General features: G+C 36.9%; 1 pseudogene; it reads right to left on the bottom strand.

Moving 5' to 3' along the window:
• Positions 1–7,791: 7,791 nt before the first annotated feature.
• On the bottom strand, positions 7,792–20,966 carry LOC137965310 (uncharacterized; annotated as a pseudogene).
• Positions 20,967–21,294: the final 328 nt, after the last annotated feature.

Here is a 21,294-nt window from a genome sequence, read left to right on the forward strand (position 1 = left end):
CCTCATGATCCACACCAGCTTCCTCATTGCCTGCAGATCCTATTGTCTCTGATTTGGACTTGCCTATTAGTCTACGAAAAGGTAAACGGTCATGTACTTCTCATCTGATATCCAAATATGTGTCACTTGAATTTTTGTCCCCATCCTTCAAGTCCTTTGCTATGTCATTGTCTACTTCCCATATACCTCGTTCGGTGCAGGAAGCCTTGTGCTCTATAGAATGGAAACAAGCTATGGATGATGAGATGAGTACTTTGGTGTCTCGGTGAACATGGAATCTATGTGATCCACTTGCAGGAGTAGCTATTGTAGGGTGTCGTTGGGTTTATATTATCAAATATAATGCTGATGGCTCTATTAAACGGTACAAAACTCGACTGGTAGCGAAAGGGTATACATAGACTTTTGGAGTTGATGTCTTTGAGACATTCTCTCCTGTGGCCCGACTTACTTCGGTATGTATCTTAATATTTGTGGCTGTTAATAAGGGTTGGTCACTCTTTCAACTCGATTGAAGAATGCCTTTTTATATGGTGATCTACATGAGGAAGTGTATAATGGAGCAACCTCCTGGGTATGTTGCTCAGGGGGAGACAAGAAAGGTGTGTAAGCTGCAGAAGGCTATTTATGAACTTAAACAAAGTCCACGGGCCTGGTTTGAAAAGTTTAGTGATGTGGTACTACAATTTGGGTTCTATAGGAGTCATTGTGATCATTCTATGTTCCTACTTAAAAGAAAGACTGATATAGTGGTTTTGGTTGTCTATGTAGATGACATTGTGTTATCTGGTGATGATCTTGATGGTATTACAGAAGTTAAACAATATCTGGCCACACATTTTCAAACAAAGGATTCGGGCTCTCTCAAGTACTTCCTTGACATTGAAGTCGCACATAGCAAGCGAGGTATTATTCTTTCTTAGAGAAATATATATTGGATATGTTATAGGAGTGTGGTTTATTAGGTGCTAAACCTATAGACACCCCCATGGAAGTTAATCATAATCTACATGACACACAGGGTCCTACACTCAAGGATAAAACTCACTACCAACGGTTAGTAGGTAAACTGATCTATGCTACAGTTACCAGGTCATTCATTTGTTGTGGGAGTTGTGAGCCAATTCATGGAAAATCCTCAAAAAGTCCATTTAGAATCTGCTCAAAGGATTTTGAAGTACTTGAAGGGTGCACCTGGAAAAAGGTCTTCTGTATACTCATAATGGAAAAATTGATGTACTTGAGTATTCTGATGCCGATTATGCTGGGTGTAAGATAGATAGACGTTCTACATCAGGCTACTGTTGTTTTGTTGGAGGCAACCCGATAAGTTGGAAAAGTAAGAAACAAACAGTTGTGGTTAGGTCCTGTGCAGAGGCCGAGTATCGAGCAATGACTCATACAATTAGTGAGCTTATGTGGATAAAGTTTGTGCTTCTTGAGTTTGGTTTTATGTTACCTGACCCTATAGTTATGAATTGTGATGACCAAACAACCATTTTTATTGCCAGCAACCCTGTTTTCCATGAGAGAACGAAACATATAGAGGTTGACTGCCACTTCATTACAGATGAAGTTATGTAGGAGAAGGTGGTAACTCCTTATGTAAAGTCTTCAGACCAGTTGGGAGATATACTTACCAAGCCTTTGGGGAGATGTGAACATGTATCCTTTAGTGACAAACTGGGATTGTTTGATATCTACTCTCCAGCTTGAGGGGTCTTCTCCTCATATTCAGGAACATGAGCACTAAACATTACAAAAATTTTGTTTCAACAAATTACATCACCCATAATCATTTTTTTGTTCGTTTTGTTTGTTTGAGGAATCACCTGGAATAAGTTAAAGATTTTCTCTCTACTAGCTTTGTCAATTAATATTTCATGAAAGTAATCAAACCATTTGGAAATATTGAAAGTAGGAAACGAAGAAGAAAATAGTGAAGGAAATCAACAGTGATCCAATCAATAAAAATATTGTCTTTAACTGCCTCTATTATTGGATCCACTCACTTTTTTGCTTGAAATAACCTCCATAACTTACGCAGTTAAGTCTTTGACATTAGGCTCATAATCGTCTCCTAAATTGATTTTAGAATTACCAGATTCTAGGACTTTTAGTAGCAAGTAAACTTAATGCACTAACTTCATACTTTTCCTCATTCACAAATCCTTAAATTTATTGATGCTTGCAAGTCCTCATTTTTCCTTCCTTCTAGCAAGATCCAACTATGCCTTAAATTGATAAAAATGAAAACAATATGATTGCATCAAATGTAAGTTTAATAGATGCTCATGCTCAAATGCTAGGAGTAAATATTTATTTGATTTTAAAAAAAGTATCTTACAAAATTTTGAACAAAAAAAGATATCCAGTCGATTTCCTCATCATTTGCAGATAAAATTTCAACCCCCACAGACCAATGATTAATTTTCTCATCATTCAATATGTTGAATAGGAAAAAGTCCCATATTGATAAGTATGAAGAACTGCGGTTGGGTTATAAGATTAGATAATAGGCCCCAAAGTGGTTAATCATTTCGGAATGAAACTGGTTCAATCCAATAGTGGTATTAGAGAAAGATGTGTACGTGAGTCAAGACCCTTTTATGCTCTCCAGGTTATTTGTCTATTGTATGCTGTTGGGTGGGAGATGGTGAGTTGTGTGCTTAGTTGGGTGTTTGTTTCCACGTCTCAATCCCATTATTTAGGAATAGAATGGAAATCAATCCAACAGAATACAATCTGTAGATTGAAGCAAGGCCAACATCCTGCCTAAACCCTAAACATGTCTGATTGATCTATTTTGCATTCATACATTTTGGGGTCAAGAGATAAGCTCTATAAAAAGTAAGGAGAGAGAAGAAGAGATGAAGAGAGAAAGAAAGAGACAGAGAGGAAAAGACAGAGTGGAGAGAATGGCTCAAAACTGAACTGCCTTGGGTGGCGTGCACGTCCCCAAGCTTAGTAAGTAGAAAAATAAAAATTACAAGTATGCCCCTCACTTACGTGAAACCCTAATCTTTTTATATCTCACACTCTACATGTCCTATTTACATGAATTTTGGGCTATAAGCATAATTCAACATAAGGAACAAGATTACATCAATATATAAAAGTGAAGGTCAGGTGAAATGACCAAATTTCCCTTGTAGTTGTTTTTCAACCAGCACTTATGATGCCAAAGCTTGGATATCCAATACAACCTTTTCTGTAGCATGTGATGCACACAAACTGTCTACCTAATCTTCAAGTATGCAGAACCAACTAAAAGCAACACGTATTACTTTACTATCAAAGAAAAATAAAAGATAAGTATGCCAACAGATGTGAGCAAACAGTTATGTTCATTGCTTTACCAATAAAACTAAATATGAAATAAATACCTCTACTGCAGTTCCTTGTCCATTTTGACCATAAATCTCAGCAGCCTTACACCGGATTGAGTTGCTGCGTCTAACCTAAGCCAAAAATCAGATCATACCTCGCATTGGAAAAAGCACCTACTGAAAGTTTCTCATTTACATGTTGAAAATAAGAGGACGAGCCCTGCCTTACAAATTGATATCCGTCCATAGCATGCAACCAGGTTCTTACTTGATCTCGATCTGAATAATTGTTCAGAAAATATTAGAAAATAAAGATGTTTAAAAATTTAAATCCCCTTACAGGCCATTAGTTCTATCTTGAGGTAATCCGATTCGTTCAGCAAAAACCAGGTATCACCCACAATTCAGGGGAAAGATGTGAGTAAGAAACGTTTACATTTCCAAGGAAAATAATAAGCACAAAAGCAAGGCTTTGCTGCTTCAGAAACGCAAGAACCTTGTCATTGTCAGCATAAAAAAGAGCTCCGGTAGGACCATAACCCGTGACCAGTAACCAAAAATGTCAACGCCAAAGACGTTCTTCAAGTCCAGACGTGAAGTCTTCTTCTAAAACAGAAAGATACCGGACTACGGACATGAAGGAACACACTCTAAGCTGGGCGTGGTTCCAAGGCAATTAATTGGATAAGATAAAAAAATCGAATTAAACAGCATAAACGTCTGTCGAAAAACATGCCTTTTCCTCTGAGGATTTAACTTTATATAGTGAAAACAACGTAGTGCAATACTAATCTAATTCCACGTTAAGAAGACAAATCCATTCTCAGAATTCAAACCAAACCAATTAAACTCTTCAGTAACAAACGACTACCCACTGATTTCCAATGGCATTTGACATCCAGATCAAAACCGCTCGTCCAAAAACCTCTCGCTCACTCCCACTAAAAAACTTCACGAATTAAAAATGAACTTGAAACAGAAGCTGCTTACCCCATGATGAAGCTGCAGGAAACTCGGCAGGAAACCTTGCCAAAGAGTTGAGAAGCCTCAGCATTTGAATCACGGAAAGTTGAGCAGAGAATCGTATTCAAAAATTGTCCCCAAACATAAGATGGCTTCTTTGACTCAACCAAGACAAACCACCAGATCGAGTCCACTTGAACTTCAGGGGTATCAACAAGAAACCTGAATCTGAGCTGTAAAACCTAGATAAAAATAATTACCAATGTACATGGATACAAAATTTCTCTAAATGAATACTTTTCTAGCTTACTTACAAATCGCACTATAATATAAATTCAATACGCTGTCACATCTAAAAATTATTTACATATCAAACCTGAAAGTGTTGTGCGAAATAATATTGAATCTAAGGGGAGGTTAGTCAACAAACTGGAAATTTGATCTTCATCTTAGTATGGACAAGTTCATGTCCACTGGAAAATAATTTCCAGTGTTAGTGCCCCCAAATGAAAAAAACACAGAAACTAAGAGAATTAGTAACTTGTAAAGTATACTTAATTAAAATATAATATTTAAACATCAAATTAGGTAAAATAAACATTATTACTACACGAATAACTAATTTAATGTATAACTAAAATATATTAATGTACTAATTAATTTAATTATATATTATATTAGTTAAAGATTATTGTTTATTGTACATTAATACTGTAATTACGTGAGTCAATTAACTGTGCACATGATTAATCATAAAAAAATAATGTTAAAAATAACATAAACGAATATAATACATTTAAGTTATTAATTTATTGATAATATATGGTGTTTTTTAACATAAAAAAGTCATGATTAAACAGGAAAAATCTATCAAATACTAACTTTAACACACTATATATTTTTACATATTATTAATTAAAAATATTTTTTCATTAAATATAAAACCATTGATTTTATTAATTATAAAAATGAGTTAATTAAACCAAGTGCTTGAGTTAACAATAATTTAATTACCACTATTAAATCACTAATACAATAGAGTAAATGGGGAAATCAAAATCGCAATCGAAATCGAAAAACAGAAGTCCCACACTTGTTGTTCACAATATAACACCAGAGGAAGCATGGAGCGGAAGGAAGCCTGCTGTAGATTATTTTCGAATTTTTGGGTGTATTGCCTATGCCCATATTTCAGATGAGAAGAGGAGGAAGCTAGATAACAAGGGAGAAAAATGTATATTTCTTTGTGTTAGTGATAAGTCAAAAGCCTATAGACTATACAATCCTAACACCATGAAAATTGTCATCAGCCGTGATGTGGTATTTGATGAAAAAGACACTTGGTCATGGAATCAACAAGGTGTTAAAGAAAATATTCTAGCCAATTTTGATGATGATGAGAAAGGGAAACAACCAATGGAGAATGAGCAAGAAGAAGAAGTCACTCAAAATGTTCCAACCGATCAAAACCCACTTGCAGTTGAATCAAAACGGCCTCAATGTATTCGAAGAAGACCAGCATGGATGACTGATTATGAAGTAACTGGAGTTGACCAAGGTGATGACCCACTTACACATTTGTCTTTGTTTTCAGATTGTGATCCAACCATTTTTGAAGTGGATGTCAAAGAATCAAAATGGAGAAAGACTATGGATGCTGAAATTACAGCCATTGAAAAAAATGATACGTGGGAGCTATGTGATCTTCCAAAAGGGCAGAAGACAATTGGTGTAAAGTGGGTTTACAAGACAAAGCTGAAGGAGAATGGTGAAGTTGACAAGCACAAGACACGCTTGGTAGCTAAGGGCTACAAACAGGAGTTTGGTATTGATTATGAAGAAGTCTTTGCTTCGGTTGCAAGGCATGATACAATCAGATTGGTGATTGCTGTGGTGGCTCAAAACTCATGGCTTATCTTCAAGTTGGACGTGAAATCAACATTCCTCCATGGAGATTTGAAAGAAGAGGTATTTATCGATCAACCTCCTGGTTATGTAAAACTTGGCAACGAGCATAAAGTGTATAAGTTAAAGAAAGCTCTATATGGATTAAAACAAGCTCCACGGGCTTGGTATAATCGTATAGAAACTTATTTTTTGAAGGAAGGATTTCAGAAATGTCCTTATGAATATACACTTTTTATAAAAATTGAAGATGGAGGAAAGATGCTCATTGTTTGCTTTTATGTAGATGATTTAATCTACACTGGAAATAATACAGCCATGTTTGGTAGTTTTAAGAAATCCATGATGGCTGAATTTGAGATGTTTGATCTTGGCTTGTTGCATTATTTTCTTGGTATAGAAGTGGTGCAGTCTTCTCCTGGAATTTTTATTTCTCAAAAAAAAGTATGTGCGAGAAATCTTGGATAGGTTTCAGATGAAGGATTGTAATCCTGTCAGTACTCCATCTGAGTTTGGTATGAAGCTACACAAAGATAATGGAGGAAAGAAGGTTGATGACACTCTTTATAAACAAATAGTGGGGAGTTTAATGTATTTGATAGCAACGAGACCTGATATAATGCATGTTGTAAGTGTCATTAGCAGGTACATGGAATGTCCTACGGAGATTCATCTCTTAGCTGGAAAAATAATTTTTCATTACTTGCACGGTACTAAGGAGTTTGGGTTGTTCTACAAGAAATGAGAAAAGTCAAATCTGTTTGGCTTTACAGATAGTGATTATGCAGGAGATTCAGATGATCGAAAAAACACATTTGGGTATGTTTTCATAATGGGGATAGGAGCTATTTGATGGTCATCAAAGAAGCAACTATTGTGACATTATTATCCACTGAAGCTGAATTTGTTGCTGCAACAGCTTGTGCTTGTCAAGCTATTTGGATAAAGAAAATCCTTAAAGAGCTGCATTTTAAGGAGGATGAACCTACTCAGATTTATTGTGACAACAGGTAAGCAATAAAGCTTTCAAGAAATCCAGTTTTACATGGTCGAAGCAAACATATAGATGTGAAGTATCATTTCTTGAGGGGTCTCACAAATGATGGAGTTATTGATCTTATTTTTTGCAGAAGTGAAGACCAGATTGCTGATATTCTAACCAAGCCTTTCAAGTTTAATACATTTCAGAAGCTCAGGAAGCTACTTGGTGTTTGCATTTCAAATGATTCAATTTGAAGGATGGCGTTTCAAAGTTTGACTCTTATTAAACTGCAAGTTATGTCTGGAACATCAGTTTAAGGGAGGGATTGTTGAGGAAATTAGTTGGTTTGTCCTCCTGGTCTTTAGGAGTGAGTTACGGTTTAGTTTACTTAGTTAAGTAAGTTTTGTACGTTGGAGTTGGATCGTGCCGTGTCATGTCTAATTTTAGTTTCTTTTCGTTGTGTAATAGTCTATTTATATAGACTGATTGTTTATTAATGTATCATCAAGAGTTAATAATTTGTTTCAATTGTCTTCTGTATTTATCAGGCCCACCATACGCATCCATATTTTAGTTTAACAAACAAACTCAAATGAAATGATGCTACTTCGTCTAGAGATATGCAGAAGCTATAGAAGCCTCTGCTATCACGGAGACTGGTTGGCGGGCCTGCAAGCAAGTGCCAATGTCAAATGAGAGCAACCTAGATCCGTCTAAAAGAAGGTTCACACCCGGCAGGATCACTTCTCTGCCATCAGTATCATCTGATTCAGGTTTGACAAGAATTGTAGAAGGTGCTTCTTCAATAGGTCTTGTAGTAGCCTCGTAAACAAGAGTTAATGCATATGACCTGTTAAAAGAATATTGGAAAGACATATTATTGAGCTTACCTCTCTGTAGTTCCTCAAGCAGTGAAAATACTAATCAAATGTTCACACATAGGGGATGCACCAACTCATTCATCCAGCCAAACAAGAAATTGTCAAAACATGATAGTAACATGATATTGTTCTCTGCAGGTCAAAAGGTATCGTGTATTGAACAGGAAAGCAAACAAAAGTTTCTCCTTGTTCTCATTATGATGTATGAATCTGTATGCAGGTTCAGTTAATTGATTGTAAAATGGTGCAAACTATTATACTCGATTCTAATACTCTTTTGGTTAATTGTATAAGTTCCTATTTATTCAAAACATCTATTCATCACAATAAGTCTAGTCCGTTAACATTATTGTGGGAAAAGAAAATAGACAAATAGCTGTAATACCTTAGAATGCTCCCATCAAAACTTAAAACTTCACTTCGGCAACGATCTCGGATAGCTCGTTTGAGTCTCTGATATTCTGTTAAAGCTCCAGATGTTAACCATTTTTATGAGAAACGGTTTTCTCATTAATCGTGGTCTCAACTTCTGGCAGTTGCAACTTCCTGCAGTTGCAATTCCCTCGCTAACACGAAGCCATGAACAACCTTGATGGGAGGTTGACTTCAGATTGTAGTTTTGGTCCCCTATCTCATCACTCAAGCCCCTTCAGTTGAGCCATCACTGAGAGTGTTCAGAGATCGGAAGCGCCGAACAGAGAATAGAGAGAAGGAATCTGAAGCGTATGGAAGGAGGTATGATTTTGCTTCCGTTTAAATAATATGATGAATTTCATGTTGTTAGAAATTCATGTTTAAAGCTTACAGTTGGTATCAGAGCAGACCACTGATCCAGCGTTTCCATTCCGAGAGTTTTTGTTTTTGTTTTTGGTCTATGTTTTTTAAAAACAAATTATGCGATCATTGCTTGCAGGAGCCAGGGCTATGGCATCAGTGACAACCAGCGTCGAGCATGACGCCGGCGCCGGCAACCATTCCACACGGTTTGTTGGCGCCGACAACTTACAGAACGCCAACGGAGCCTGTCGCTGTATGCTCTCTGTGAGCTCACCACGACGACAGTTTGCGACGCCTTAGAGCTTCGAAGCTGCATCGCCAACGTCGGCGATCATTCCGACAGGTTTGCTGGCATCGACGACTTGAAAGAACGCCGGCGGAACGCCGACAAACCTTCTTTCTGCGTGCGGCTAGAGGTTGAAGACAACCCCCAGTGCGCAGAAACTGGTTAATTAAAACCATAAGGTATTTTTGTAAATACCGGGCGAGTTGGCTCGGGATGAGTCTTCTGCGACTTGCCGTTCCAACTTGGCAACCGTGTCTCAGGTCAGGTTGACTCGGTGAAAAAAAAAAAGAAGAACTGTCAAGTCGACTCGGATGAGTTGAGTTGGCTCGTCGTTCCTGGACCGAGCCGACTCGGTACTTAAAATTGATTTTGTGCCAGAGGGATTCGAACCCATGCACTGGAAAAATTAATTGCGCTAGTGACCATTAGGCCACTGGCCGTCGGCTGTTATGCATATAAGAATGTTTAGGTTTATTTCCTGTTACAATTTTTATGCATTTTTTTTGCATATATTTAAATGCATGAAATTAAAATTATGCATAATATTATATTTTTTAATTATGCATATCTTATGAGAATATTTTGTGCACAATGATAACATGTTAGTGTAAGTTAAAATTATGCAATTCATGTTATTCTCATACATTTGTGAGATTTAATGTCTAGTGATCCATATCATTTTTATTAATTAGAGAGTAGCCACAACATCTTTGACTTAATAAAAATTATATATTATGATTAGGATCACATAAAGAATATTAGACATTAATTTTAACTAATTTTAATTGATATAATAAATTTTATCCCACAGGAATTTTTATTATATTTGAGTTTATTAGTTAGGATAAAATATCAAGTTATTCATAATTTACCCATAGGGATTATGAATTCATAAATAATTTGATAGTTTTATCATAAATAAAAAGTAGAAATTAATTGCAATTAATTATACTTAATGTAATAAATTTTATCCCACAGGAATTTTTATTATATTTGAGTATATTAATTAGAATAAAATATCAAATTATTCATAGTTTACCCACAGGAATTATGAATTCATAAATAATTTGATAGTTTTGTCATCAAGTTTACTCATAAAGAATATTGAATCTGCTTGAATTAAAAAATATTTAGCCACAAGCAATGTTTTTTATGTCAATTGATTTGATTTTTAAGCATGATTTACATTGGTGGGGCATGATATTTTATTCAGGCCTCAGTTTTAACATCAACATGTAATTTGTAATTTTATGCAGTTGTACAACCTGCACATTTCTCTGATATTCGTTGTGATATCCTTGATCTTAAGGGAGATAACTATAAGGTCTGGAAAGAGAGAATACTTCTTCATTTAGGGTGGATGGACAGATTATGCTATTAGGAAAGACGAACCACCAGTAATTACTGATACCAGCACTGCAGCTGAAATTACACTTTATGAACGATGGGAGCGATCTAATCGCCTCAGTATAATGTTCATTAAGACTAAAATTATTGTTGGTCTTCGTGGTTCTATTGAGTAGTATGAAAATATCAAAGACTTGTGATGCTCAATTTGTCACTTCAGATTTGGCATTAGCAAGCACCCTAATCATGAAGTTCTCATCCCTAAAGCACACCAGTATGAAAGGTGTGCCTGAGCACATAATGCAAATGAGGGATATTGCGGCTCAATTAAAAAATCTCGAGGTTGATATATCAGAATCTTTCGTGATGCATTACATTCTAAATTCCCTTCCGCACCAATATGGACCCTTCAAAATCTCGTACAATACACATAAAGATAAATGGTCAGTTAATGAACTTTTGACCATGTGTGTTCAAGAGAAAGGGAGACTGGTGATGGATCAAGGAGAAAGTGTCATGCTGGCAACAACATGGAAAGGGAAAGTATCAAGCCAAACAAAAAGGGAAGGGTAAAATACCCCCTCAAGTTGGTATTAAGAAAGATTCCAAGTGTTTCTTCTGTAAAAAGAAGGGACATGAAGAAGGAATGCGCCAAGTTTCAGAAATGGCTTGCTGACAAAGGCACACCAACCTCATTTGTTTGTTATGAATCTAATATGGTTAATGTCAATAATTACACTTGGTGGATTGATTCTGGATCAACAATCCACATCTCGAATTCCTTGCAAGGTTTGCAAAACCTAAGGAAACCAATGGGAAGTAAGCATCACAATTTCTCAGGAGACCAGATGAGCTCACATGTGAAAGCTATAGGAACTTGCTATTTAACTTTAAGTAGTGGCTTTGTTTTAAAATTAGTAAAGACCTTTTATGTTCCACGTTTCTCCAGAAACTTGATTTTAGTTTCAAGGCTTGTACCTTATGGATACTCTTTTAACTTTTAAGATTCATCTTTCAGTTTATATTATAAGTCTGATTGTGTTGGGAATGGTACATTGTCTGATGGTCTTTATAACATTAATTTACAAAACAATGCCACTTACGGTTCAATGCATGTTCACACTGGTAATAAAAGAGGTGTTATTAATGAGGATTCCTCTACATTATGACATCGGAGATTAGGTCATATCTCCATAGATAGAATTAAAAGATTAGTGAATGAAGGGGTACTTAATACTCTGGATTTTACTGATTTTGAGACTTGTGTAGACTACATTAAGGGAAAGCAGACTAACAAGTCAAAGAAAGGTGCCAATAGGAGTTCAACCATATTAGAGATCATACATACTAATATATGTAGTCCAGACATGGACTCACATGGTCAGAAATACTTCATCTCTTTTATAGATGATTCCTCACGATACATGTATCTCTACATGCTTTATAAAAAGAATGAAGCATTAGATGCCTTTAAGATCTTTAAGGCAGAAGTAGAGAGACAATGCAGTAACCAAATTAAGATCGTGAGATCAGATAGAGGTGGAGAATACTATAGTAGATACACAGAGAATGGACAAGCACCTGAAGCATTTGTAAAATTTCTTCAAGAACATGGGATTGTTGCCCAATATACCATGCCTGGTTCTTCGGACCAAAATGGTGTAGCAGAAAGAAGAAACCGAACATTATTAGGCATGGTGCTGAGTCTACTTAGCAACTTCAATCTTCCTAGATCCTTGTGGCCTGAAGCACTTAAGATGACAGTGTATATATTAAACCGAGTTCCAACCATGGTTGTTCCAAAAACGCCATTTGAATTATGGAAAGGTTGGAAATCGAGTTTGCGACATATGCGCGTTTGGGGATGCCTGTCTGATGTGAGAATTTATAATCCACAAGAGAAGAAGTTGGACCAAGGACCATTAGTGGGTATTTCATTGGATATGGTGGAAGGTCTAAAGGTTACGGATTTTATTGTCCATCTAACAACACTACGATTGTCGAATCAAGAAAAGCAAAATTTCTTGAAAATGACTTGATAAGTGGGAGGAATCCAACTCGGAACGTAGTTTTTGAGAAGGATCATTCAAAATATCAACCTTCCACCTCAAGTGAAAGATTGGTTATTTTTCACAGCACCCCTCAAGTACAAACTGATGTTGAACAACCAATCATTGAAGTTCCACAAAATGCTGACGACATTCCAGTAGATCAGGTACTTCAAGAGTTTCCAAGCACTTTTGAACAACTAGTTGAACCACATACTTCTCAGGAAAATGATGGTTCAACATTAAAAAGATCTACTAGACTCAGGAGATCAGCAATTCCTAATGATTATATTGTGTATCTGCAAGAATCTGACATTGGAACCACAAATCATCCCATGTATTTTTCAGAAACTATGAGTTGCAAAGAATCAAAATTATGGTACAATGCCATGAAGGAAGAGATGAATTATATGAAGAGTAACAGAGTCTGGGATCTTGTTGAGTTGCCTAGTGAATTTAAAGCCATTGGATGTAAAAGGGTCTTTAAAACAAAGAAAGACTCATTAGGCAACATTGAGCGATACAAGGCAAAACTCATTGCTAAGGGATTCACTCAGAAAGAAGGAATCAATTACAAGGAAACTTTTTCTCCTGTATCTAAGAAAGATTCTTTGCGGATTATTTTGGCATTATTAGCCCATTTTGACTTAGAGTTGCAACAAATGGATGTGAAAATGACATTTCTCAATGGAGATCTAGAGGAGAAGGTTTACATTAAACAACCTGAAGGATTCCCCTCTAGTGATGGTGACCAATTGGTTTACAACCTAAAAATGTCAATATATAGATTAAAACAAGCATCCTGCCAATGGTATTTGAAATTCCATAATGTATTTCTTCATTCGGGTTTGTAGAAAATATTATGGATCAATGCATATACCAGAAGGTCAGTGGGAGTAAAATCTGTTTTCTTGTTTTATATGTGGATGACATTTTGCTAGCAACCAATGATAAGGGTTTTCTACATGAAGTGAAACAATTTCTCTCTAACAATTTCGATATGAAGGATATGGGTGAGGCATCTTATGTCATTGACATTAAGATTCATAGAAACAGATTTTGAGGTATCTTAGGTCTGTCTCAGGAAACCTATATTAATACAGTGTTAGAGAGATTTCAGATGAAGATTTTTCACCAAGTGCAGCTCCCATTGTGAAGGGTGATATGTTCAATTTGAACCAATGCCCGAAGAATGACCTTGAAAGGGAACAAATGAAGGACATTCCATATACTGCTACTGTTGGAAGCCTAATGTATGTTCACGTCTGCATAAGACTTGATATTGCATTTGCTGTTGGAATGTTGGGGCGATATCATAGTAATCCCGGGTTAGACCACTGGAGAGCTGCAAAGAAAGTAATGAGGTACCTTCAAGGAACCAAAGACTACATGCTGATGTATAGACGGATGAACAATCTAGAAGTCATTGGTTACTCAAATTCTGACTTTGCTGGCTGTCTCGATACCCGCAAATCAACATCAAGATACATTTTCTTGTTGGCCAGTGGAGCAATATCATGGAGGAGTGCCAAACAGACTTTGACCGCCACGTCGACTATGGAAGCCGAGTTAGTTTCCTCTTTTGAGGCTACTTCACATGGTGTATGGCTTAAGAGTTTCTTTTTTGGGCTTAGAATTATGGATTCTATCTCTAGGCCATTAAGAATATATTGTGATGATTCAGGTGCTGCTTTTATGGCCATAAACAACAAAAGTGGAAGTTGAAGTAAACACATCGACATAAAGTATTTGGCCATAAGAGAACGTGTTAAAGAAAAGAAAGTGGTCATTGAGCACGTCAGCACTGACTTAATGATCACATATCCTTTGACTAAGGGCATGCAAAGGTTTAAATTTAAGGATCATGTTGTGAATATGGGACTTGGTTCCATTATGTATATTTTTCATTGTATGAACAATGTTATTTCAGTGAAATTCTTAATTAATGTGATGTTTTTTCTCATATTTATGTGCACTTTAATTTTGAGAAAATTCATTTATGTTGGACCAAGAGTAAACATAAGGTTTATTCATAAAGTATAAGTAATACATACATAGTAATACATGGAAGATAATACTCATCGTTAGAGGACCTATCGCCATGATTCATGTATTTATTACTTAAATTCAGATTATCGACGGGTTTAAGATTATATTAGAAGTTTGGACCAAGTGGGAGAATGTTAACCATTTTTATGAGAAACGGTTTTCTCATTAATCGTGGTCTCAACTTCTGGCAGTTGCAACTTCCTGCAGTTATAACTCCCTCGGTAACACGAAGCCATGAACAACCTTGATGGGTGGTTGGCTTCAGATTGTAGTTTTGGTCCCCTGTCTCATCACTAAAGCCCCTTCAGTTGAGCCATCTTCGAGAGTGTTCAGAGATCGGAAGCACCGAACAAAGATCATAGAGAAGGAATCTGAAGCGTATGGAAGGAGGTATGATTTTGCTTCCATTTAAATTATATGATGAATTTCATGTTGTTAGAAATTCATGTTTAAGGCTTACACCAGATACAGGTATAGAAGGGTTAGTAAGTGGGTTCCACCTTCCACTGGCATAATTTTTCAGTTGACGAGATGGTTCCTTAGTTTGTTGTTCCCTTTTATACATTAACTTAGCAGTGGGACCCATCGCTTGGTACTCTGCACAAATCTCCTTTAACATTTTCCACAGCCCATGCATAGCATCATGGTGTTCAGATAGACAATCAGTCTGTAGTAACTGTGACGCTGACACCCATGCTCTCACATAATTTAGGACTGAAAAGTGGGATTCCAAATTCTAGGCTTAATGGGACCCACTCATACTCTTCGTTGTCTGGGAAAAAATAATCAGATTATGTTGCTTTGAATAGCTTCAGTAAGTGAATGTAACCTATCGCCCATAAATCTATCTTGTTTGACAGATCATTTAGTAATGAATTTAGCTTTAAAGCTTCTTCTGGATTTAGCCCGAGCTCCTTCCCCACATTGGGAATTGACCCATCAAAATTCTTCAAGGGCAATGGAATATCCATTGTGATAAATCTTCCAGATTCATCAAGATCATAATCGCTCAAGGGCTGCACAAGCACAGCCGAGTGCTTCAAAAGTGAATTTATACAATGCAACAGAATGCTCCCATTTACCAGGTTTCCTTCAAAATTTCCCCCTAATCCTCCAATAGTAGACAGATCCCAAGACCAAATTAGGGCTTTCTCACAACCTACCGGAGGAGGAGGAAGTAACCGCAAACACTAGCCTTTCCTTAGAACAACAGATAATGGGCCAATACTCACTGTTATGAGACAACGTCCATGGTGGCCTTACTCTAGCTACACTGGCCCGATTTGTCGCTCTAACCAGGTCTGGCTCTAAGTTGCCTCCTCCGGGATTCGAACTTGCAACAACGGTATAGCTCTGATACCAAGTTGTTATGATCCCTTGTCATGGATCTTGTAACATGGCGCTGTGGGAAAAGATCCAGTGTTGAGTCCTACGATTTAGAACAAGAAGAGAAGGAGATAGAGGAGATTCGTTGAAGGGAACCTGGACTTTTGGGTTCATTGAGGAGAACTCCAATCCTTGGGTTCATTGAGGAGAACTCCAATCCTTGGTTTAGTTAAATCAAGACTTGCTTTTTTCCATTCCATTCCTCACCCCCCCCCCCCAAACAGGGTTCATGACACCAAGAGTTAAAGAGAAAGAAATTACAAATATGCCCCTATGGCTACACTACTAGTAAATTGACTTATAAAATAAATTGAAGGCAAATAACTGAATAAATAAATGACTCAGCTACGACGCCTCTGAATGACTCGGCCTACTATTGAGTCCATAACAATAAGATTGTCACCTTGATTTTGTATCTATCCAAACAACTATCCTTGATACAGGTTGAGCAGATAGAAGGTAAGACACCAACAATCTTCTAGAAATAAGATATTTAGAAGTTTGGACCCCATGAGAATGACTCTAGGTTAACGTGGAAGAAGAAGGAGAGAAGAGAGAGAAGAGAGAAGAGGGAGAAAGGAGAAGGACGTTAGAGAGGAGAGTTTGGATTAAGGGACGGAGAGAATGCGTCATGGGAGAAAAGGAGAAGAACGTTAGAGGGGAGAGTTTGGATTAAGGGAAGGAGAGAATGTGTCATGGGAGAAGAGAGGGTGGCTAGACGATTTCTCAAAGAGATGAGAAGGCTTGAATGCCTTACCTCTTAGCTAATGCTCTTATTTATAGTGTTATAAAGCCCATAGGGTTAGAACTTAATAGATTAAAAGACATACTAAGACAATGTATTTACTTCTTCATGTCATCCTTATGGAACATACCATAAATAACCACTTTCCCACTCCTTTGACGTGTGGGCTTCTAGCCTTGAGCTCATCTTCCAACACTCCCCCTCAAGCTGGTGGAGAAATACATCATATATACCCAGCTTGCCACCTATATAAGATAGAATTTTGGATGTAACCGATTTGGTGAGGATAGCAGCTAATTGCTCTTGAGATGAAACATACATAATACTTAAGAAATATTATTCCTGCTTGAAACTTTTCCCGTATACAATGACAATCCACTTCAATATGTTTAGTTTTTTCATGGAAGATTGGATTTGATGTAATGTGAATAGCTTTCTTAATTAACACAATGTAGGCCCATAGAACCTCCTTTATAAAATTCCAATTTAGTAAGAAGAGTCTTTATCCATAAAAGTTCACTTACAGTGACGGCCATAGCTCGGTATTTTGCTTTAGCACTAGATCTTGCAACCACATTTTGATTTTTGCTTTTCCATGTGACCAGTCGTCAGCCCCCCCCCCCCCCCCCCCTTAACAAGGGTACAATACCTAAACATAGATTTTCTATCATCGGGTGATCCAGCCCAATCTACATCTGAGAAACCTTCTATATTGAAGTGACCATTTTTTCTATAAAACAATCCTCTTCCTAGAGCACCTTTTAAGTATTGTAATATTCTCTCCAATGCTTGACAATGAGTAATTTGTGGTTTGTGCATGAATTGACTTACCACACTCAAAACATATGATATATCAGGCCTGGTTACTGTGAGATAAATCAATTTTCCCACAAGTCTTTGATATTTTCCAGTGTTAACATCTTCTCCAGTTGTGGCACACAATTTTTCATTTGCATCCATAGGTATATCAACTGGTCTACAATCCTTCATTCATGTTTCTTCAAGAAGATCCAAGACGTATTTTCTTTGAGACAATACTATTCCATGGTTTGAATGAAGAACTTCTATACTCAGAAAATAATTGAGTTTACCCAAATCTTTAGTTTTGAACTCTTGACATATCATATTGTATACTATGAGTATCATTCCCAGTCAGGATAATATCATCAACATACACGGCCTATAATATCTTCCCTTTGATAGTATCTTTAACATATATTGAATGATCAACGGAGCACCTATGAAAGCCAAATCGTAGAAGCACTTGACTGAATTTATCAAACAAGGCCTAAGGGGATTGTTTAAGCCCACATAAAGATTTATTTAATCGACATACGGACTCCCCCTCAACCACATATCCTGGTGGTTGGACCATATAATTTTCTTTCCATATCACCATTTAAAAATGCATTTTTTACATCGAGCTGATATACTGGCCAGGATGAGTTAGCAGCAATAGAGAGGATGATACGTACAGAGTTCAGTTTTGTAATCGGAGAGAAAGTCTCTTCATAATCTATCCCATAACACTCAGTATAACCTTTTGCAACAAGGCGAGCAACCGACCCATTTTGGTTGTGTTTCACCTGGAGCAATGCCAATGTCCATGTTTGATTTCATATAATGCAATGCATATCTTCATCCATAGCCACCTTCCATCCTGGATGCTTTAGGGCCTTCTAACAGGATTATGGAATGGAAACAGACGAAAGAGAAGCAAGAAGCTGAGCACACTCAGAAGATAAGTGATGAGAAGACATAAAATTGGCTATTAGATGAGATGTCGTACAAGACTAGGTTTCCTTTCGTAACACAATAGGCCGAGTATAAAATTCAGGTCCAAACATAGGAGGAGAAAGACTTACTTCAGGTGGATCGAACAACTCCACAGGTGAGGGGACAGCCGGTGCGTCAGGGGGTTGAGTAATATCTTCATTAAACGACACAAGTGGTCATGGAGTGGTAGGAGGAAATGTAAATCTTGGAGGAGCCTCATGTGAGGAGTAGAAGGAAGTGTCTTCAAAGAAAGTCACATCCCGAGATATCATCAACCTCTGAAATGTAGAATTGTAACAAATATATGATTTTTGAATTCGAGAATACCCCAAAAAAATACACCTCAAGGACTGGGATCAAGTTTACTTTTATGTAGTGAAGTATCATGAAAAAAACATGTGCAACCAAATACTTTAAGAGTAAGAGAAAACAGATCTTTACCATTAAACAAAACAGAATATAGAGTTAGATTTCTAAGTACTGATGAAGGTAACCTATTGATGAGAAAGCATGTTATAAGAATAGCATGAGGCCAATAAAAGTAGGGTACCTTCATGGATTTGAAGAGGCCCCGAGCAACTTCAAGGAGGTGACGATTCTTTCTTTCAGGAACACTATTTTGTTGAGTGGTATAGGTACATGATGTTTGATGAAGAAGCCCATTACCCTCACAAAACAATTTAAACTCATTAGATAAATATTCCTTAGCATTATCGGATCTAAGGATTTGAGTTTTTTTTTTCCAAATTGTGTTAGAACCATTGCATGATTTTTTTTAAAGTATAAATAATTTGTTATCATTCTTTAAACAAAAACAACCAAGTCACTCAGGTAAAATCGTCCTCAAAAGTAACAAAATATTGAACTTGAGAAATGTTAGAGACCTTTAAAGGGCCCCATACATCAGAATGTATTAATGCAAATGGAGCAATACTAGTAGTTGTAAAAAAATAAAAATATGTACTCCAAACATTCTTACTTAAATGACATGCCACACAATTGAAATTAGACAAAGATTTTAGAGATGGAACTAAGGAACGAAGTGACGAGGTAGATGGATGACCAAGCCAGTTGAGCCTCGGATGTAGTGGATGAAATAATAGCTTTTGGTGGAAGAGTAAAATAGTATAAACCCCATTTTTCATTGCCACCATCAATCACCAGTTTCGTAGTTAGATCCTAAAATATACATGAAGATGGTGAGAAGGTTACTAAAAAATTCAATTATTTGGTTAATTGACCAACAAAGAGAAAATTTAACGGAAATTGGGGAACAAATAACACATCTTGGAGTGGAATAGATGCGGTAAGAGAGGAGGAACCTTTGCCAAGCACCTTGGTTTGGGAACCATTAGCAATAGTGACAAATTTATGAGGAAGACATGGAGACAATGAATGAAGCATGTGTTTGTTACCTTACAAGTGTTCGAAAGCCCCAGAGTCAATGATCCAAGAGGAAGGGGTTAAAGAGGAAGAAAGAATACTTGAGGCAATGGTGGTGGCAGCAGTAGAGCATGGTGGAGATGAGGACTGTTCCAATAAGGATTTCAGCTTCTAAATTACAACATAGTCTACTGCAGATATAGTTACATTCCCGGAATGAAAATCAGCCATATCTTCCTTTTTCTCAACATTAACCAAGGCTAGATTGGTTGTCACCCAATCAGGCTTGCCATGGAGTTTCTAGCATGAATCCACAAGGTGGTTCTGACCACCACAGTAAGTGCACAATCTAGGCTCAGTACGGGAATGGGTCAAGCTCATTTGACTTCCTCTATTGCGTCTGCCTCTTGTATTTCTGTAGCATCCTTGAAATAGGGATGATGTACCCCGATTACCAGAGAACATAGTTGATGGAGCATCAATTGGAGAAGAAGGAAATGGATCAGACATCCGTAACAACGTAGCACTGATGTCATAAAAAGAAGGAAGGGCAGAGGAACTAAGAAGTTGAGTTTTAGCCACCTCTTGACACAAATTTATATTGGTAAGATAAATCATCGCTGCTAGGGCCTCACACTATTTTTCTTGAACAACAATGTTGGTAGAGTATGGTTGAGTAATTTTTCATTACTGGAGAAGGCTACGAACTGGGCCAGAAACTCATGAATATTATTTCCTTGTTTGGTAGCCAACATACTTTGGACATCATTATATACACTATGCAAGGAGGCGGTACTGGAATAGAGCTTAGCACATGTGTCCCAAATATTCTTGGAAGTTTCCAAGTGGATCACATTGTTAGTGACATACTCTTCCATACTGTTAATAAGCCAACTGATAACCATGTTATCGTTTTTGACCCATTTACGGTAGACTTCATCTTCTTCATCAATCGGAAGAGGGATTTTGATAACATGACTGAGAAGGTCACGATTAATGAGAACCCTCTGTGCCGATTGTGACCAGTTGAGGTAATTCGAAAGACCACTTAGTGGAATTTTAGTAATTCGTAGTATGTCACTCGTATTACTCATATGTCCACTCTCCATGTTGGCGCAAATCAACTAGTGAGGTCAATTGTTAATGGGGCTCAAATAACAATTACACAACATAATTTGAAGCACCTGTAGACCAAATTATCCACCAAAAATAAGTAGAGAATATTTTCTTGTGAATAAAACACTAAATAATGGAAAAATAAATACTTTTGTCAAGTGATAACAAGAACCAACCACTACTCAACTTCTCTTATTTTTATCAAAAAATAGAGAGAAGAGAATAGATGCAACTCTTATCCTTAATCCAAACTCAACCACAAAATTGAGATCAACTTTAGACAAGCCTTTCTTGGCAAACCAAGAGAAATTTCTTGGCAAA

Source organism: Aristolochia californica, unplaced genomic scaffold, assembly GCF_029961685.1.
Source record: "Aristolochia californica isolate CCGP_79_NKW_82.1479 unplaced genomic scaffold, dmAriCali1.0.hap1 SCAF_5, whole genome shotgun sequence".
In the NCBI taxonomy this organism is placed as follows: Eukaryota; Viridiplantae; Streptophyta; class Magnoliopsida; order Piperales; family Aristolochiaceae; genus Aristolochia; species Aristolochia californica.